Source organism: Melozone crissalis, unplaced genomic scaffold (assembly GCF_028551555.1).
Source record: "Melozone crissalis strain CALT ecotype California unplaced genomic scaffold, PUWL_Pcris_2 ptg000017l_1, whole genome shotgun sequence".
In the NCBI taxonomy this organism is placed as follows: Eukaryota; Metazoa; Chordata; class Aves; order Passeriformes; family Passerellidae; genus Melozone; species Melozone crissalis.
In genome coordinates this window covers 65,225-84,272 of record NW_026535795.1, presented here as the reverse complement: position 1 = coordinate 84,272, position 19,048 = coordinate 65,225, and the positions used below count along the sequence as shown (strand labels likewise).

General features: G+C 39.4%; 1 protein-coding gene across 4 annotated transcripts in view; it reads right to left on the bottom strand.

The window, feature by feature from the left end:
- Positions 1-18,756, bottom strand: part of NCOA3 (nuclear receptor coactivator 3) — a 103,666-nt gene extending 84,910 nt beyond the window's left edge. For 2 of the 4 annotated variants that reach the window (XM_054274405.1, XM_054274408.1), the window contains exons 1-2: positions 18,539-18,754; positions 11,540-11,579 (exon numbers count right to left, since the gene is read on the bottom strand). The gene's annotated coding sequence lies outside the window, so the exon portion shown is untranslated. Of the gene's footprint in view, positions 1-11,539; positions 11,580-18,538 lie in introns of all 4 variants that reach the window. The other 2 variants (XM_054274409.1, XM_054274407.1) reach the window with 2 other exon arrangements.
- Positions 18,757-19,048: the final 292 nt, after the last annotated feature.

The following is a 19,048-nucleotide window of genomic DNA, read 5'->3' as shown; positions in this document are numbered from 1 at the left end:
CATGGCAGGAACTTCTCTTTAAATTTCTCATTCATCATGTGGAAACCTTGGTGGGGGAGAAAATTCTAATAGAGCAGCTCCAAAGCAGCTGGCAAGACCCTATTTTGGAATGTGGGGAGATGAAAGCAACGTGAAGACCTTCTCTGAATAAACACATAGGATAAAGCAGTAGAGAACGCCGACACATATTTTCAGTTTGTGACTGCTCATTTAATGCTTTTTGGTTACAAAATGTCTTCACAGTATCCGTGACTCCCTTCTTTTCAGCCACATTCATTACAGGAAACGGTTACACTAGTGATTTTTCATTATCAGCAGTTAACTCTCAATAATGACCTTCAAACCACTCTCCCCAGTGGGGTCCTTTGAAGTTATAGGATTTTTTGGGCTAACGAAATTTGTGCTTCTGCAGCTTCAGTATCAGCGTTACTTTTTTTGCTAGTTTCCCACCCTTCTGCTGGCATCTGCAGCAACAATTGTAGAGTTCACGGATTTTTACCACTAAAAGGCACGTACGCATAATGCTATCACAATACAACCATGCAAGTGTGCAAGAGAAGTCTAAGACACATTAAATTATGCTTCAGAAATAGAGGTCAGAATTGATTCCTAATTTGTGACAGTTGTTACTCACTCTCCTTTAGAAGAGCATTTATTCCATTTTACTGTGATAGGCAACATGATGTGCAGCTCCACTGTGAAGGCAGGAGAGCTGCCATGAAACAGACAATAAGAATCAGACAGGATGTGCACAGGCACAGGAAGGAGAGAACAACAAATTACAGGGAGTGGGGAAAAAGAAACTGTATAACAGCTGCTGCTTAGGTACACTAGCTGGAATAAACAGGGAGGCCACAAACGATCAATGTCAGGGCACGTTTCTTTTGCAATTGCAAGGAGAATTGCACACATGAGGGTGCAGAGGGTTCGCTATTAATCATTTAATATTCATCGTTCCCTCGATGTTGCTGGCAATGCTTCTGGAGACTCCCTCAATTCCCAGAAAAAGCTGCATTAAGAACAAAGCAGCACTACAAGAACAGCTCACACGGAACCACCACAGTTCTGTCCTACTCTACTAACACCGCTGTAAAGTAAATACTTCTTACCACTAAACTGCTTACAGAACTCAATTTTTAAAGAGTCCAAATCACAGCAGTTGTGGGTACCTCCTCAGCCTAATCTCTAATTAGGAAAATGAACACGCTATATAAATCCGATGAAACTATTTGCAAGAACAAGACAGGAGAGATGTGGAAACAACAGACTGAAGTAGTCAGGCATCAGGTTTCTTTGTTGAGAAAGAGTTTTGAATGTTATCTCTAGGTAAGGTGCTGAGTAACTCCTTGATTAAGTGGCACTTAGCATTCAGTAAATTTAATGTTCCAGCAAGAACAGGCGGCCATACCTGCGCCTACGAGCCAGTGAGGGAGGAAATGGAAACTGATGCAGTAATCAAGTCAGTGATTCTTTTGTCAGTGACAAGACACGCATTTAAGGGGAAATGTGAAATGTCATGTTCATACTTCATTGAAAATGTAATGCTGCTATAACTTGTCTGATTTGGCAAAGCTACAAAGGGGAAGGTGAATTTTCTCGGCCACAGATATTTCAGGTTTGTGGTAAAATCTGCAGAGTATGAAAATGACACACGCGTTAATTTGGTCCAGAATTTGCTGGAGTCACACTCTAAATAAAAATTCCTAGCATTGGCTACTCTAGGCCTCCGACACTTCGCAATTTGGCAGTGAAGTTCAGGTGACACTTCTTGTCTCTCAGACTGAGTTGTTGGAGGCTTTCTTGTCTAAGGGAGATGCAGAATAGAAAAGGAGTTAGGTAAATATGTATTCCATTCACAGACACATGAACTAAGTTGCAATATTGAGATATTCCAGTGTAGGATTTCAGTAAGGAGACACCGCTTCAATCTTTTAAAAAATTCGACAGTGTTTATTAAGCTTGCTGAAACCATCGTACCGGGTGACTCATCCTCCCTTTCCCACTTTCTAATTAGCCCCGATGGTCAGCATCAGTTTGTAGGTTGCTTGTAGTTGGGTTATTTTTTCTTCAACCATACAGAAACATGTTGGAAACTGGAAAAAAAACCCCAACTGATTGCTACTTGTGTAGCGATGGGACTTGCAGAAGATAGCTGGTAGTAGCCTTTAAGGCAAATTCCAGCTTTGCCGTTAGCGGCACACAAGCAAACTACTCGCTTGTTCTCGTTCTCGTCCTCCCCCTCCCCTCGGGGAGACTGCATGCAGCACAGCATGATCACCGAGAAAAAAAAAATTCAGGAAAAAGGGGGAAGCGGGCGGGAGGGGAAGAAGCCCTCAGCTCTTGGCAAGGGGAAGGCGTTCCACAAGAACTGCTACAGGGTCAAAAGTTTACTGTGGTTTCAATTTCACCTTTTTGCAACCAATGAGCATGCGGCGGCTCCAGACAGAACCGCGGGCGGCAGCGGCCCTTAACTCCTTGCGGCCCGGCCCGCCCCTGTCAGGGAGCGGACAGTTAGGGAGAAGGGCCTCTCCGCCCTTTCCCCTCCCTTCGAACGAGCAGCAGAACGCCCGGCAGCCTCCTCCGGACTGAGAATTGCTTTCAGCACGGAAATAAAAGGAAAGGGGAGTCGTCCGAAGCAGTATAGCAGCGAGGCAGAAGTTGAGACCTGCAGAAGTAGGGCCCCCTTCCCCCGCTTTAGCTGAAAACCATGGCAGTAAGCAAAGGGCTAGAACTGATAGTAGGCATTATCAAAGCATCACTTAACTCTGGAGGTGTTACAGCTACGAGCCGCCTGTTTGTGCCAGCAAACAGGAACGACCTTGAGAAAGGGGAGGGAGAGCATCAACACAAAACTGTCAGAAAAGATTCTGAATGCGCAGTCCAGAGCTGCAGTAATTTACTTTGCTTCACGAAAAACAAGGAATCCACCGTACTGTGGGCATAAGGCCGGGCAGCCCAAGAAGTACTGCTGCCCAGTCCTCACAGTACCAGTCATAATAGCCTGCTTCTAGATGTTGACTACAAAACAGGACATCATCTACTCCCTGAAGGATGGACATTGAAGTCATGGCTCTTAGCTACAAAAATCCTCACGTCTTCAAAATCTTGCAAAGGAGAACAAACAAAAGCAAAAGAAAACAAAAAACTTTACAAAAAAGTAAAAAATGCTCTGGGCATGAGATTTGTAATAGATTGTCTGGGTTTAGCACTGAAAAAGAAAGATGCATATTCACTCACGTTATTACAGAACTAGAGCACAAACACAAAACAGGCTTCTTGTTCCACTGTATCATCACTAACAAAGCAGTTTTCACCCCAGGAACTACAGACCCAGGTGAATCAAACCATGAAAGGGTACCCCAAAATCTGTGCTGCCACGAGGTTTTTCTCTGGGAGATTGGTGAAAATGTTGATGACAGCAAATCTGAAAGACACAGTCTATGATTGTGTTTTGGCATTTGAACTTGAAAAAAAACCAAATGTCCAGCTACGCTTGAGCAACAGATTTATCACCTCTTCATCGGTCTTGCAAAGAAAGAGGACTAAAGCTCCTGTGAAGATGTTCGGTTCAGTGCAGCAACAGACACCATAATACAAGACAGCATGAAGGGAAGTATGTAAAGCATGTAGTTCAGGCAAATTCTTTGGAATTTGTAACCTAAGAGTATGATTCCATACAGCAAAAATGCATAGGCTTCCTTAGAGATTTTAGCAGCTCTGATTTGATACCAAGTAGAATGGCAAGTCATAGCACACATTTGCAGAGCAAAACACATGGAACTAACCATTTCAAAACAGGAGGCATTTCAAAATTTGGAGGCATGTGTTTTGGCATAGTCTGATGTCCAATTCAGTGCAGAAAGGTTGACAAGAATCTGAATATACTGTGAAGAGGTAAAATGAGTAAATATGCCATCGACATACAGAAAAGGTTCATGGTAAGGATGCGGGTGAAAACACAACTCAGTTTTCCAAACCTTGAAGCCAAGGTAGATCGTTTAAGATAATGCACATGACAACCTAAGGTGGAAAAAAACATTAGTCAGTTGGCAGCTATTACTAATTTTCCATCAACATGCAGTTTCAAAACCAGTAAATTATCTTACCCAGAATGTTAAAGGCTTTCAGTGCACTTTGTAATGGTGAAAGATACTCTTGTCTCAGACCTCTATACAGGTCCAGAAAATGGATGAAGACTCTTACAAAACAGCTAAGCCAGCTGAAAACAGTTCCAGTCAAACTTACGTAAATCACACTTTTGCAAATCATACTTCTGCGACTCAACTGACAAGACAGTTTTTGGCAATAAGATAGTCACGTGAAGCTTCTTAAAACCTGCTTCAGGTATAGTCAGCCACTCCACTTCAGAGCAGCCAAAGAAAACCAATTTCCAGCTGGTGGACAAGGTCAAACAGTGATTTCTTGAACCCACACAGGTAGATTACTTTCATAATCTATGCAAATAGGCACAGCAGCAGCTTAATGCAGCTACTATGAGGTTAAGTGCAATGCCTTGTGAGACGCTAATAAAAGATGCAGGAAGAGATTAAAACACAAAGTCAGAAAGTTGAAGCCATCATAAGATCTTAGGTGACTGAGTTCATGCCCTACTACCAAGCTTTCCTACTGTAGTTCAAAAATGGAAAGACACCACAGAAAATGCTATCAAATAATGCTGTATTTTCACAGCTTAGCTAGATTAGGACACAGTTTTGCCAATACTAATTTAAGACTTAGTTACTTTTATTAAAAGATCTCAGTAGATTCTTCTCAGTAAAAAGTGCAGCTTGGTTTTGTTGTTTTGCCTTCTCTGAATACTACATAATTTTAGAGAAATTATTTTACAGTAAGGTATCATAAATGAAAGCCCTTTTTGTACAATGGCCTCATTTTAGAAGAAAATGGACACTATAAAATTTTATATCAAGTCAGCATGTTACCAAGAAGTTTTGCTGTGTTTTCTGAATTTGATTAATACAAGTCAAGGTCACTTCCTGAAAGAAGGATGCCTACTACTGCAGCTGCAAGCAAACTAGACTCAAAAGCTGGGGGATGGGAAGACAATACTGGCAGTTGCTAGCACTGTCTCCACAAATATACCAATTACTAAAGTCAAGTAAAATTTGGAATTTTTTACTACATCACTACATAAGTAAAATAATAATTGAAGTCTGAGTCTGTATAATTACTGTTCCAAGCAAACAAGATACACAATGATGCACCACCGAACCTGCAGAAAATTACTAATTCTGCAAACCCTTTACTAAACTCTATACAATTTCCTTAAAAATATATCCTTTAGTTTCATTTTTTCTTTTCTTTCCTTGTTTTATCATGCAGTTCATGAAGCTAGTAAGAGACTGTCCTTGAATTAACGGCATGTCTCAGCCTTACTGAGACTGTGCAGCTCCGCCCAACCTACATTGTCCTATTCTGAAGTCATTTAGGAAAAACACATTTTGGGAAAGCATGCAAGCTCTACACAGAAGTCTACAGCATGCATTTTTGCAGTTTCTGAAGACTGTACCTAGCTTACAGAAACAATTAGAAGTAAACCGTGTTCACCTGTAATGTGTAAAAATGTTTTAAGCCCTGTAAAGATATTTTAAAATAGGTTGTTTTTAAAACGTACCACATTTGCATTATGCATGAGGCCAATAAGATGTAGTTTGCCCTTCCCTGTTAAAACTAACAGGTCGTGAAAATAAGACCCTATCAAACAGAAAAAGTATTATTTTTGTTTTTTCTACAATCTGCAGCACCAGATTGGCAGCAGGGTGGAAGGAATCTATTGCTGAAAAACATTTAAAATCATACGTCAACAGACATTTCCACAAGGATATCTTGGGACACACAGACATACACACACTCACCCTCACCTTAATATACTTCATCTTTAATAAAACAGCCTTGATACACCCCAGCATTGCAACAGATGTTTCATCTGTTGATTGAGACTGAAATTAAGATGATCTACTGAATGAAACTTAGATTTGACATATTGGTGCAGTAAAAAGAAAGGAACCTTGCTAATTTTGGGTGGGCATCTTTGCCTAAAATAGAAAAATAAACTACAGCATATCAGTGCCTGTGCAGGCACAACTACATCTGTGGTTAAGGATGCCTAACATTTTCCATCATGGCAGCCTGTCCTAATTCTTTAATGCCTGTCTCTGACATACACCTCAGAACTACTTTTTGGTTCGGATGTTTGAAAAATGAGTAGACTTCTATTGAACAAAGTGTAACCTTTTAGTCAGTCCAAGAAATTAAAGCTTTGGAAGAGAAACTGGTCGAATGTCTAAACAAACTGAACTTTATCTTGCTGCTCCAATTAAGATATCTGTATAGCTGGCAAGTGCCTTATTTAAAGTACTCTAACATGCTTCGTTTTGTTTTAAACCAGTGGCCAAGATCCTCATGTATTTTATCTAATCAAGTTAGCTCTGTTGCTGCACAGCTTCTCCATGCTGACACAACAGAACACGCTTTATCACTATACTACCAGGACCAAGAGCAACTTCACTACAAACCAGCTACAAAGCAGTTAAAGTGTCTGGCAGCAGAGCAGCTAGTGAACAGGGACATTTTTCTAGGTTATTCTGCCTCACCCATACACAGCATCCACAAAGCATGAGGCAGCAACAGGATCAAGGGCTTAGCAAAGGCCACCCTTACCTCCCTCCTAATTCAAGATTTCATTTACAACAGTAGCTGGAGATCTCATCCAACAGTGCTAGAAACCCACTTTCCTGCCTCTCCAGCAAGTAATCCGTGTAGAAGGCACACTCAGTTTAGCAGCCAAGGCAACGCTCGGCTTGATAACTACCTTGCTGGCAAACAGAGTAGAAATTTCCTTATGGCACATTATACTATTTTTTCCATAAGCTTTTTAAAGACATACAGAAACTTACACTGAAAATACTAAGGATGTGAGGTCATTCAAAAAACTTCAAATAGTATTGTCAGCTCCACCTCTCAAGATTTCTTTAATCCTTGTTGCATATTCTTAATTTAAGCAGATTCGTGAAACAGTGCACTGCACAGATGATGCAACAGACAAATAAGGCTATTAGTAGTCTTTTCTGTGACCTGATGGGTCCAGTCCCACACAAAGTCCCAAGAGCAGTAACACAGCAATCACTTCCAATTTACACATAGTAATAGATAATCATGTCATAAATCAAGATCGGAAGTCTGTCAAGGACCTGTATGTTAACTTGGCCTTTGCCCAGAATGGGTACTTAGAGAGCTCCAGTGACATTCAAATCAGAACACACGGGCATTTTCCAATGGAGAGTAAACAACAGTGATACATACTGTCTTGATTATGACAGATCACAACGAATATATTCACACCCATCAATGAGGGTGGGCCCATGAGCATGAAAGAAATGTACTCCATAAATCACATCACCTTGCCATTGGCACATTTTGCTAGTCAGCAGATGCAGTATTTATGAACATTTATCCATGTGTTTGCACGAGAAGTAAGTTACAGAAATAATGTCAGCAAATACATTATTTTACACCAGAAACATGACATTTAGAAAAATGTAGATTCATATTCTGAAAAAGTGTTTGAGTGCTGTGGGCAGAAGGTAGGGGGGAAGGCATCTCACCATTACAGGGTCTCATACTGTGTGAATCTACTCAGACCCACACAAACTGGCTTTAAGGGCAGTTAAATGCCTGGTGTCTTAAGAATGCTTTTGAGACTCCTACTTAATATCTTTTTCTGTCATGCTGCTAAAATAGATTCTTTTAAAAATTTATTGAAAAACACACATCCTCTTTGTCTTTAAGATTAGATTTTGGTATTTGCTGATCTAATAATAATTAAAGGCCTATAAATGAAGTTAATGAGTCTTTGACAAAACTAGACTCTCAGATTTGAGAGTACAAGATCAGAAACTACTAAAACCAAAATAAGCTACTGAAGAAAGGAAATCAAAATTTCACATTTTCCATGCATAGTATCAGTGCTTATTTATGATTAATTTATTTGAAAGGAATAAGTATAGCTACTTAATACAAAGGCACCAGTTCTAAACTGGCGCCAGTTTGTCCTTGAAATATGGAAATGTTTCAATCTCAATGCTGTAATTACAATCTGATTAAGTCTGAGTATATGCAGGTACACTTCATTTGGCTGCAAGAGGTATTTAGTTCAACAAAAATGCCTACCATTCAATATTTGAAGCAAAATCAAATATTTTGTCTACCCCTGTTATACCAACAGATCTGACCATTCCATTAATTAGGATCCCCTTTCCTCTATTTCTTTATCATATTCTGTACCATATTTCCCTCACAGTGAACAGAGCTTAGTAGATACAGTACCTTCAGTGAAATTGCAAAATAACAACAGAAGAGAAACCCCCCCCAAATCAGGTTAATTAATCTTTCCACAATACAGTCAGGTTATCACAGAGCATCTGCTACAATTTACTGCTCCAAACAAAGCTGAAGTGATATTGTGCATTCCTCTGGTCAAATAAAATCTTAGATTTACGGGCTCAATTATTTAAAAATTCAGCAAGGTGGAGTAATAAAACGGAAAAAGCTCAAAGGTTGGTATCTATGCTTAATACTACATAAAGCAGAGCAGTACCACCCAGAGAGGTATTAGAAATTGGAGAGTCACACTCTCCTCCAAGGCCTACAGGAAAAGGGCAATAGGCAAGCTTTACTACCTGCAACAAGTTAAGTTTCTGTTTATAAATAGTGATTGAACACCGGAACCACTTTCAGATAGCCTACGGAATCCCTGTCCTGAGAGATTTTTTTATGCTTGACTGAACAAAACCTTGACAGACCAACACAGACTTTGCTCATGGTATTTGGATTGATGCTAGCATAATTATGCGATGAGTTTCAGTAAAACACTGTCATCAGGGAATTACGTACTACAGCCCAGAGATAAACTGGGATGTAGTACATAACATACTGAGATAAACCATTATAACAATGGGCCACTAGGATATAAAAGTAACATTACAATTGATCCTACTTTATTTAATTTTAAGATATATTACCACATTCTTTTTGGTTCTGATTTAAGAGGTAAGTTTTATTAATATCGTGCATGCTTTAGGTTTTGGATACACACATCAATAGTCCCATCTTTACTGGACACAGGGTATGTAAACCCTGACCACAACATTAATTCCTACCATTTTTCCCACCCATTTATGAGAAAAAAATGTCATGCTTTTAAGTAAGCCTCTCAGTGCCCTCTGGATTTTTCTTTTTTGGTCCAAACTTTTCTATTCTTTACAAGGAATTTCCATTGCATAAAACCCCTATGCTTCTAGTTTTTCTAATATTCTATTAAAGAAGCAGTATCTTTACTTCCACTAAAAAGACATTTTTCAACATATCTCACATAAAGCTCCCAAGGACTCCTCAGGCAGGCAGAAAATCAGTCTTACTCATGAAAGTTTTTATACAAATGGCACTTCTCAAACAGAAATGTTTATCCACAGAACTCTCCAAATGACGCTATCAACATTAGCATAGAAATTCGAAGATTCAAAGCAATTTTATGAAGATTATCAACCATTCTGGAAGTTAGTACAAGATGCCTACGACTACCAAAACCAGATGGGATGATATCCTTCCTCTTCAAGTACCAAAAGCATTTATAATGGTTTCAGATCCAGTTCCTTCCTTGTTTACAGATATATGCTAAACAGTTGTACAGTTTCACATCATCAGGAAGCAAACTTTATGTACTCTTCTATAGTGCACTGGTGGAAGTGCCAGGACAGAGCTGTAAGTTTCTTTTATAACTATTTTTTTCTTACATTTCCTTGCATTTTTTTTTAGTTCCCATACAAGGCGACCGACTGAACTGTATCTAACATTCAACAAAACTGAGCTGGAAAGTCACTGTTTCATATCTAAAGTTAATATTCAGCCATGCCTGCACTGAAAAGTTGTCATATTAGCATCTGATGAACAAATAAAACATAGTAACTAACTGAGGAGCGCATGGTCACGCATTTATGTCATGCAGTTGCAGAAGATCAGCTATGAAGCATGATGGATGCAATGCGTTTTCCGATCAGTAAATGCCCCACTACATTCATCCAGCGAATGACCCTCCTCTACAGTACATCCCACACAGCGTGGGAAGTTAGATTTAGGTTCACTGCAGTCAGAAGTTCATATTCTTGGGCAGTGTCAAAATTATTAGGATAAAGGTTACTAATAATTGTCTCTGGGCATAGAATAGCTTCTCTTTTCAAGGTCCAGTAAATATTTTTTAATGTACCTAAGAGTCCATTGAAAGCTCAAAAAGCTACAAAGCCTCACTCCTGAGCTTTCATCAATACGAAAACTTGTTAGATTCTCATATAGACAAGGCCTATAAGTAACAGTGTACAAACACTAACAGGGTAATCACAGCACACCATGGAGGGAACACAAGGGAAGAGCATACAAAACTTAAGCCTGATATCATTAATCCTCTTTAAGATATGTGATCTTTTTTTCATCAAAAGTAGGTTTATGACCGACAATATGGTCAGACAAGCGCCCGCATCCAGTCAGGGCCAAAAGTTATTTATCTTCCTTACTTGACTCATACTTATCTCCACCTCATACTATTTACCCCAGTGTGTCATCTGTCCGCAAAACATGGCTTAGGATCTATAATGTTTTGATGAGCACAGCTATCTGAAAAAACCCAAAAATTCTTCCGTCCTTTGAAGAGATCATTCTCCAAAGGTTTGCCTTCAACGGTCGCCTTTCGTTTTCTTTCATTTTGCTTTAACCCCACCTTACTGTAACCAAGCCAGCTCACCTATTTCAGGGCACCTGCTAAAGTGCAGAACATAGAGGTTGAACTTGCAACGAGAGATTATTCCAAAGAAGGCGCTTCCTTTCTTGAGACCAAAATCCCACAGAATAGAAGGTCCAGACAAGCTTTCAGTTTTGCTACTCTCCAGCAATGGGTATAGAAGCTGACACATCAATCTAATAGAATATTGAAGGCTAAATTGTTTGCCCCAGAAGCTATGACCAAACCTCAAACAAAAAATATCAATCAGTGATTTGCATTATGTCTGCACTGAGCCCAGAACAGGTTTAGCTAAGAAATCCTGTTTCATCATCAATTTTTCAAAATAACATGAATACTTTGCTCAGAATAAAGTTACCGGTTACTTCAGGAAGAAGACAACTCTAGTACTAGTGATAGAGAGAATTAAAAAACAAAGGCAGATATATACGCACAAGGATATAGTGTATCCCGCATCTTAAGAGGAGCATCCTTTAATGGTCCAGGTATTCCCCAAAAGCCTAACAGTGTTAGATACCCTGAAACATACCAAGGCCAGGTCATATCACACATTTCCTCAAGTGAGGTGGAAGACAGCAAACTATATACCATATTAACATGGAACATTAAAAAAAACACCTTTAATTTTCTAAGGGAATAGGCATTATTTTCTCCTTTTCCTAACTCCCTAAATATCAATAGTTTATGAGAATTGTTGCAGAGAAAACAAAGTGGTTGTGACACAAAACTTACCGAGCACAGTATTCACTACAGCAGAAGCCAGTAGGAATGCCTAGAAAGAAAAAGCATATGAACGTGTTTTAGCATGCTCTCAAACTCAACAATCTACTGTTCAGGAATCTCCTGATTTAGAACAACTGAGTCTTCTAGCTGCTGGATATTCTGTGTCAGTCAGTTCTGTAGTTATAGACAGCTACACTATCTGAAAGTAGCCTTTTTTTTTATTTTTAACCCTGCCATCTAATAATAAGGAGAATAACTGAAATGAGTGAAGAAGAAAACACTTTCCTCCTGTTGATTTCCCATTACACTTGTGGTTTTGTATAGATCAGCCTTGTACTGTAAGGCCAACACAAAAAAAAAAGTGAGAGAAATGCTGGAAATACTGTGTCTTATTGAAAATACAGAGAAACACAGTCCATTTTACTCAATGACCCTGCATATACATATACCAGAAATATTTATATTCGAGAGGAAAGCATAGCATGATTGTATAATAATGTAGTATTTTCAATCTTCTAACCTTTTTCTTCACTGGCATCACTCTTTTGGTACACTACTTAGCACTGGTCTGTCATTTTGACAGAAGAATTAATTCAGATTTACTTTTTTTATTTTACTGAGTAGAGGAAAATTGAACAAAGATCTATTGGCCACAGCACACCCTCTTCTTCTCTAGGTAAAACACTAGGAATAAAGGCCAAACTATCACTGGAGTAAGGACAAGTCTCCTAAACCAAATGAGAGGGATATATTCAGTCAGTCACCCTGAAAACAAAGTTCTCTTAAGTCACCGTGGCTACTTCTTCGGTGACCACTCTGACTGGAATTACTACCTGTAGTTACTAAATCTACATTTGAGAAAAAGTCTCACTAAGACTTAGAAAAGCTTGGATGGATTAGAAACCCATCTCAGGCTTTAACTTTCTATCAAATTTGTAAAGTAAACTTATATAAGCTATCCAAAAGATATACAAAGCAATGGCAGTAACTTCAGTACTTTTAATCAGCAAGCAACCAATTATAAAAAATACACAATTCACAATACAATCCTTACATAAGCTAGAAAAGATATTAAGGTTCATGTCAAGTTCAACATGCTCCACTTTTAATTTTAGTCATCAGCATTCTCATTAGCAGTAAATATGTGAGAAAGGATTACGAGCAGTCAGGAAGCCAGATATTGAAATTTTTATATAATTATTAAAAAAAAAAAAAAGTAGCCCAACAAAGAAAAGTAACAAAAAAGGAAGCACAATGGCCCTGACTTGGCTCGAGAGCTGTGGAAATGTACTATGCTGTCTTAAAAAGACAAAATTAATGTGCATTTAAAGGGTTCTGGTTTTGTATTTTCAATTAATACTAGTAAGACAAGAGCTTGTTGTGATGTTGCTTACTCCCACCTCAGTATTTATAAGGAAACAAAAACCTCAACCCAATATATGAAGGATTCTTTAGGCCCTACCTCAAAACAGCATAAGCCAACAATAAATATCTGTAGTGACAGAAAGACAAGACACATTCCAAGTACAGAGTCCTGTACATCTTGGGAGAAAGGTCAGGTAGCTTTCAGTAAATAAGAGCAACGTACACAGAAAAGAGCTTTAAGGTAGACAAATGAGGTTGAACCTGTAGATCCCTTCAGTTTGATTTTTCACCATTGTACATTGTACCTCAAACTACAATAATTTTAAAAATAACCATTAAATAGTCTTTAGGCTTAAGTCTTTTATGAAAGATGTGTTTCCTAACGTTTTTCTTCCTTTGTTAATATTAAAGATAGGATAATTAAGATTTTTAGCTTAGCAGCATACAGTCCTTACTGGAAAGGTTGGTCCAGAATTACCATTGGAAACAAGAAAAGATGAATTGTCAGCTAGCAGTGATCATGTAGAAATAGGAACAGTTAACACACAGTAAAACAAGAAACTAAATTAATACAAGCAGTAGTTGATACTTAGCATGAGAGTCGTTTATGCACAGTCTCGCATATGAGAATTCATTTATTGACAACTGATTTTTAGCAAGCACTTGCTCACCAAATAGCTTGAAGTTCCAGTCAGAAAAAGATTCCTAACTGGAATTCCAGCAATAAAGACATGCCTGCATGTTATTAAAGGAAACAGTGGAAAATTTCTCAGGCTGACATCCAGAATGTCCACAGTTCCGTTTCATATTTCTCTTCTTGCAACTTGCAAAGCAGATGCTAAACCAGACCCTAAAAGCTTTTTGGTTTGGGGTGGGGTTTTTTTTGGGTTTTTTGGCTTTTTTAGTTGTTTGTTTTTTGGGGGTTTTTTTCCTTTTCTTTTGTGAAGCCTGGAAATTTCCACTGCTTTTAAAGAGCTTTTTAAAAAGCTGTCTCAAATATACTGCTCAAACAACCTTCCACTTCTACCTAGCCAGACTTTAGTTTAAAGCAAAAGTTTCATTGCTATAAAGCAGACCTAAGATGAGGGGGAATAAAAAAAATTTGCTCATCTACCAAAAGCATTGCTTGGCCAATCTAAAATATTATTATACTGTGTATTAATCTTGATAGAGGTCACTTGAGGTTCAGCTACAGAGAGACAGATGGGTAAGAGAAAACAAAGCAGGTGATAAAGCTACCTTGTAGCTGTATATTTGAACACAAACTACAGTGGATGACAACGCAAGCTATTCTGTTCCTATTAAACGATCAAGTAATGGCTGTCCTTCAACTTAGTCGAATTTGTACTCAGCAATTTTCCATTGTTCCTGAATCCCACTCATCATCCATGTTACCTGCTTATTGTCTCTCACACAGCCAATACAAGTCTGCCAAGTTTGCTAGCACTAGTTCTATGCATCACCTCTACCAGACTTATTCATCAGCCTCGAACATACATCACCATAGATTAGGGGGTTGAATGGAAAACCTACAATTGTAATACAAAAATCTTTGAAAGCTACTTCAGCCAGGGAAGATGGGTTTTTTTCAGTTTTCTGTGCACTGATTAGACAAACTGCCTTCCTAATTTTAAGGAGGGGATCAAATGTACATCCTAGGTAAACAGGAGATGTTTGCTTTGTTCTATTTTAATCAAGTGAACAGTTTGCAGATAAAGTAGGCTTCCTTTTGTTGCCATTAGTGCCATCTTTGAATTTATAGCTAGATAAATACTTGAAATACTGATTATGAGGTGATTCTTTCAATTACTACCTAAGAATATTAAGCAATGTGCTGACTGATATTCTGGCCCATTGAGCCAGAAATCTCTACTCTGAACATCAAAAAGGCTACCATAGAAGATGAGACCAGGAGGGTACTATAACAAAAGATGCTGCTATGTCTGCTTTAGCTTGCAGCAGCAAAGATGGACTGAGCACAAAAAGAACTGCAAACCAAGTCATAATTCCCTATTTCCACCTACCCTCTCCAGCCTAGCCTTTATGGGGAAAGAGAAACTATTACAGGGAAAGATGCCTGAAAAGCCTATCCAAATCACTGGCAAAGAACATAGCAAATTTTTGTTTGAAATAATTTCCTTAAGATGTAAGCTGCCAAGAATAGAAAATCATTTTAAAGTTGTCATTATTAATACAAGAAATTAATTGTTGAACATTTACTAGTTCTTCCATAAGATTCAAAAAAACCAATGTAGCATTTCCACATACTGATTGCTTATGTGCATGCGGGCACACACACATGTATGCTCCTTCTAGACGTCTGTCTAAAAGGCTTTAGAAAAAGTTTATTCACATAGAATGCTACCCCCTCTGACACATGTAGCAGCAAAAAGCAAGTAGCACAGTTTACCTTTTCCTGTGCCTTACTAGCCTCCAGAGAACGTGAGGAAAAAACCCAGCAATGTTAAGATGCTCATACAGTCTATAGGGCAATTGGCAAAGCATTAGAACTACAAATTGAGTGCACAAAGCAAAACCAGAGGAATACTACCTTTGATTTAGATTTATTTAGTTCTTTGGACTCACACAAAATAAACAGAGAACCCCTGACTGACTGTTCTGAACAATCGTTTCCCCAAAATACTGGAGAGAACATGTATTTCACTGGGGTTTTTTGCAAGTAAATTGTTCAGTTCTCTCTTTTACTTAACCCTTCAATTAAAACAAAAGTCACCCAACCCAATCCCGGTTACATTACCTGTTCAATGACTTCGGGATGTTTCAGTGAGGCAGGGCATTCTGTTATTAGACATACAGCGCACAAAAGACTATATATCCTTCAAGAGATTGAAGGCAAGGTAATTTAGTTTCACTTTTCAAAAATCAGTTTAGTCATAACTGTAAATTTAAAAAGTCACCAATTAAGTATTATCAAAGTACAGGATCCATCTGAAATATACCTCCGATTTATATGATGCACAAAATAATTCGATGTACCTTCACTCAACTAAATGCAGCATACAAAAATCACAGTGAGTGGAAACACATTCCATAGCAGATTTAAATCAGTAGCAGTTAAATACTTTTACAATTGCCTCTTTCCTAACACACTACATCTAGAAACATCAACAGATTTACTCAGGGGCGAGAGGGGGAAAAACAAATGAAAAAACTACATAGGCAGGCTGCCCCAGCATTCAGGTCAGATATCCGTGGCATAAAGGATTCTATTCCTCTCCTCCCCCTCCCCTCCATTTTTTTTTAATTATTAAAACAAGCCAGAAGACTACTTGAGCTATTTCTAAATACTGAAAAAGCTTGAACATGAAATGCAGAAGATCCTGTACAGTACAGTCCTTTAAGATCACGTTTTCAAGAGAGACTAATTTAAATGCAGGAGTTGAAGCAGCCTGTAGTGTCAGGCTCTAGTGTCCAATACCTTTTCACACGCTACAAATGGTTTAATTTTGCAGGCAAATGTAATCAAGACACTTTTTCTTTCTCAGAGTTCTTGAAAAATAAAAACACACACACCCCTTTTCTAGGAAACTGTACCACAGGCATTAATAACGAAGGTTTGGTGATTGTGATTTCTTGTCCATTATTAATTTAAAAAACCCGTCATGAACAAAATATAGGGTTCCATTGTAAAATAGATTTGCTGCTTCTTCCTAATCTGCATTTTGTCTCAGCTATATGTTAGGGTATACATCAGTGATACAATGGAAAAAAAAAAAGGTAACTAAGCAATGCAAAACTTCCAACTTAATAAATCCAAAGCCAGGATGAACAAGGGCCTCAAAGGAACAGTTAAAAGAAACACAAAGCCACAGACGAGCCCAAAATGCATACAAGGCATATTCCAAATAAAATCAGACCAGCAATAACACACTGTAATCAGGAGAGGTACTTAAAGCAAGGCTGAATGCTGGGTTTATTTTGTCTATCACTTCTCATGTCCCACAGCCTCTATCTTCACATGTCAGCAGCGAATCCATCAAATCCACTGGTGTTAGTCAAAAAAACCAAACCGGTAGTAGTAACAGAGTTGAAGGAGCAACAGTCAGTTGAACAGCAGTTGTAACAGCAGTTAACAGTAAATGTAATTACTGCATGTTTTAATGCACAATCTTGTTTTAAAAACAAAAGTAACAAAACTTAAACAAAACGAAAAGCCCAACTCTCCCCCAAAAGCACCTAATTTTGCCTGATTCTTCTAAACCCAAGCTTTTATTCTCTGGTTTCACTCATACACTATTTGTTTCTATGAAGCTACATTTTATATTCAGAACATTTTATATTCAGTTATATTCAGAACATACAACTTTCTTTCATGTGAAGCAGAACATTTTAAGGTGGAAATATTCCATGAGAAAATATTTATTTTTACAATAGTGATGAAGCTTAAAAAAAATTGCTAAGCTTATTGTAAGAATCCATTTTAAATGTATTACAGACACCATATACTAGAAATTGCCGTGCCTCACACATTCAAATTTCCTTTTGTTTTGTCTTGTTACTTTAGTTAGACTCCAACATACTATTTTCTGTTGACCTCTGTCTAAAAGAGGAAGAAGATACTGAGGATTCAAATGAGTCTGAATATGAGCTGACAAATTGAGAAGCTTCGCTTTTAAAGGAAAACTTGACCTTAAGAGTAGGAGCAGAAACCACAAACAGAACCAACTGTAGAACCAAAGAGAATCGTGGGAATTATCGCAACCTCACGCTACATTCTAACTCATAATCACCCTATTTATATCCCAGAAACAGTAACACCTACAGCGGCATGCGACCCGAGCCGCGGCGGGGCGGGGGGGTGTTGGGGGTGGGAATCTCACCTCCAACCCTCAATAACAGTTTCATTACAGCTACGACTCAGAAATGGATAAGAGGCATGAAAATTAACCTTTCAGTTCGAATGTTTTTCATTCCTTTTCTTATTACCAGAGATAAGAAGGAGACAAGAGAAGTCAGCTCTTAAACTTACCGAGGCTACAGGATGACCAGGAGAAGGCGGATATCAAGATCTTTGGAACCGCCTCGGTACCAGATAATCCCAGAGGAATGGTAGAGAGGGCCATTCTAACCGAGGTGTTTCACCTCGCCTCAGACTGAGAAATCGTGGGTCAGACGATTCTAAAGCCAGGTTCGCAGCGACCTCAGGTCTCTTTGTATTCCACGAGGAACCTCCACCCAAAATCACCACACTTAGATATGCAGCACATGGCGACACGGGAAGCCTTCAGTCCACGCATCAATCCCCCGCCACTGCCCCAGGAATACCCCTTCAAAACTCACTCACCGGTAAAGGTACAATAGCTAGAAAGAGGTCAAGGCAGCCACACATGGCCCGGGGAATCCCCTCATCTCCAGACCTGGGAATACTCCTCACACACAACCCATCTACGCTCGCCTTCGTCCTCCCATCAGGGAGGCACGTTCATATTGAGTAGGGGGGCGAAAGACAGAAAAGAGCCAGCCCTCAAGGCCACCCCCCAAGCCTCTCCCTTCCCCGGCAAGGGGCAGCTCTCCCTCCGCCATCCCAGTCCCACTCCAGCACTAGAAGCAGGGAAACGCGAACAAGAACTCCCCTCTCTCCACTCGTTACTCACTCCCTCCCTCCCTCCGAACCCCACTCACCTGGGAAATCAGCCAAAGCTCAGCTACATCTCCATCTCCCCCACACTCAGCCCCGCACCGCCATTTTCCTCACTGTCAGGATTTAAATCGGGACCGACGCGGAGACACCAGGCGGCGTGAGGTATTGTGGGACCTGTAGTACCCAGACGGGAGCTCGTGGTACTTGTAGTCCGCGCCGGGATTACTGCCGGAGCCGCCAGGCTCAGCCTGGTGCCAGCGGGCCGGTGTCGCCTCTGCATCGCCGCGGTCTCTGCAGTAGGGCGGGCTCAAACGGGGAGGAGGAAGCGGTCCCAGGGGAAGCTGCCTGTTCCGTGCACCAACTGGCGCGTTCCCGCGGCACTTGCTCCGTGCTCGTAGAGGTCACAAAATGCCGTATCTGTGTCGTTAGGTTCCTTGGGATTAAAAAAAAAAAATCAACCCTTCGAATAACGATTGAAAGAAAAATATTTACTCCCTTGGAGCCTGAAATTTTCTACTGCTGCACCAGACATATAGTTTTTCTTCTTTTTT